Source organism: Propithecus coquereli, unplaced genomic scaffold (genome assembly GCF_000956105.1).
Source record: "Propithecus coquereli isolate 6110/MARCELLA unplaced genomic scaffold, Pcoq_1.0 Scaffold106, whole genome shotgun sequence".
NCBI classification, from domain to species: domain Eukaryota; kingdom Metazoa; phylum Chordata; class Mammalia; order Primates; family Indriidae; genus Propithecus; species Propithecus coquereli.
The window spans coordinates 3,258,005-3,260,962 of NW_012134525.1; positions in this window are offsets into that span (position 1 = coordinate 3,258,005).

Below are 2,958 nucleotides of genomic sequence, written 5' to 3' on the forward strand. Positions count from 1 at the left end.
GTAGGGTGTGGGTAAGGAAGAGAGGTAGAAGATAAGGAAGACAGATGACAGGGAAACAGATAGTATAAAAAACTTGAGGCCATTCAAAGGACTTTGGCTTTTACTATGAGCAAGATGGAAAATCAATGAGGATTTTGAGTAGGGGAGTAAAAAAGTTCAAGAATTCTTTTTATCTGAGCTCACTTGAAGTTCTAATAATAATTAGGCAGGCTTGTAAATCTTCAGTGAGTAAATAAAAGCCAGTATTCAGCTTGGCTGTTCCTACGCATGTTTGAGGTTGAGATTCTATTATCATTAAATTTGCATACTGTAGAAGCTTAATTACATTGATGGCATCAAATTTTTTAACCCAGCCAATATCCAAGCCCTTTGCTATGTAAACTTATGGGATTTCCCACTGTATCACTGAGTGTGACCATATCGTTTCCCTTTGGCCATGTGATTAAAAAATTAGTTCACTTACTTTTAGAATCTATAAATATTGTACATAAAGTTAAAAGGCCTAATGAGGACAAACTATGTTATCATCTCAAAAGATCCCAAAATGCATTTAATAAAATGCAAACATAGTTTGTTTAACAAAATCCTTATAAAATATGAATATAAATATGGATATTCCCCAATATAATGAAAGACATTAAATTTAAGCTAAGACCTTACATATATTTACTGTGACATTCCCACTAAAATTAGGATGAGATGAGGACTTACGGTAGTCAGAATTCTAAGATGGCCTCCAAGTTTCATTCCTCTGGTGCACACACCTTGTATAATCCCCTGCCAGTGGCTGCAGGTCTAACTGATGAAAGTGATAGGATATCACTCACATAATTAAATTACTGATCAATTGACCTCAGATTAATAAAAAGGGGGATTATCCTGGTGGGCCTGATCTGTATGATTTATGACTAAACCTGTGAGATAATAAAGGTCTATTATTTTAAGCTGCTACTTTGTAGTAATTCATTAGGCAGAAATAGGAAACCAAAACAGACTGTATGATGTCATCATTGTGATGTAACACAATGAAAAGAAAGATAATATAATTATCCAAGAAAAATTCTGTGATAGTCAACTGAAAATTATTTGAACTGAACTTATTTTACACACACACACACACACACACACACACACACTAAAAAGCCAAAAAAAGACCCAATTCTTGGCAGCAATAAAATAATTCTAAAAATATAAAACGAGCTAACAAAAGTACACTGCATCTATATTTAAGAAATTCATGTGGCATTTCCTCTTTTAATACAGTATAATCTTCCTACAAGCCTCATTTTATCAGGGGAGACTTCCTCAAAGTTCATTAAATTGAAATCAATCTTTATATGATATGTTCTCGGTGCTTCATATACCTCTCCTTTTATTAGTTATGATTTTAAAAATTATATCTTTATATTGTTTGTTCTTTTATTATTATCTATTTTCTCCAATAGAATACATGAGACTCTCTCTTTTGGCTCAATGTTTTTCTCCAGGACTTCAGTAGAACATAGTTCTCAAAAAAAAGTTACAATTATTTATAAATGATGAGATAAAATTGTATATAGGTAGTAATTATTCCTAAGTTAGTTTATAAGTTCAATAAAGTATCAGTCAATGAATAGCACAGGTAACCTCTAATATAAACCCTTCATTATGTAGTGAAAAAATAAAATAATCAATAAAAGATGAAGTAAAGAGAGATTATTAAAACATATGAATACATGTGTGTTTCTGTGTTTATTGTATTGCCAAGTTAATTTCTGAATTGTAGCACATTAGTTTTTTGTGACTAAATAAAGGCAGTGTGGTAAAGAAGAAATTATGATATAATTTAATTAACCTCTAAATAAATATAAAATAATGAGCAATCATTCAAACCTAATCTAGAATATCAAAGGTAGGGCAATACGTTTAATTTTCTTTTAATCAATATCAATGATTCTTATTCTACTGGGATATAATAGGCATTTATGTAATCAAATAAATCAAGGATATTACCCCACAAGATGATCATCATCCTTTTATAATTACATATTAGTATTAGTTCTCACTATATTTAATCCTTTATCCAACATACAGAGCAGATCAATAGGTAGAAATTTTAGTGGTGTATATATAGAAAAATTCATGCCTGGGACACTTTATTAAGGAAAATGCCTTTTTTAAGGGCTGAAAGATCAGTAGTATCTATCACCTACAATATCTATGGAGGGGTATGGTACTTCCAACTGGGTTATCTTGCCCACTGCACAGAAGAAGGTTGATACACTGAGACAGCAGAAGTTGCAGCAGAGAAAGAATTTAATATCGCAGGGTGCCACATGAGCAGATGGGAGAAATTTCTCAAAACTCTTTCCCCAAGAATTTAGAGACTAGCATTTCTTAAGGATGCTTTGATGAGCAGGGAACTAGGGAATCAATATTGCTGATTGGTTGGGTTGGGGGTGAAATCATAGGGATGTGAAAATTGTCTTCTTGTGTTGAGTCAGTTCCTGGGTGATGACCCACTGGGTCAGTTCCTTGGTATGAGCCACTGGTCTGGTTGAGTCAGCTGGTCCACCAGAATGCAGGGTCTGGAATATATCTCAAAGACCAGTCGTAGGTCTCCCAATGGTGATGTTATCTATGGGAGTAATTAAGAAATCTACAAATCTTATGACTATCAGTTATATGACTCCTGATTTGTAAGCAATTATAGGAAAACAAGCTAGGGAACAATGGCTAGTTATTTTTTTAACTATGCCTACACCTTTACAGAGTTCAGAACCCTACCATAGTTCCCACCATGCAGCCTTTATTAATTTTATAAGGAACAGTTTCAGGTAGAGCTAATGAACAGGAAAAAAATCTTATAAAACTTGTGAGATGACAAGAAATAATGATAAGGGGATATTTCCCCAAAAGAATAAAGAACAAAAAAGGTAAAGGCAAAATGGAGGGGAGAAAAAAAAAAGTAAAAGCAAA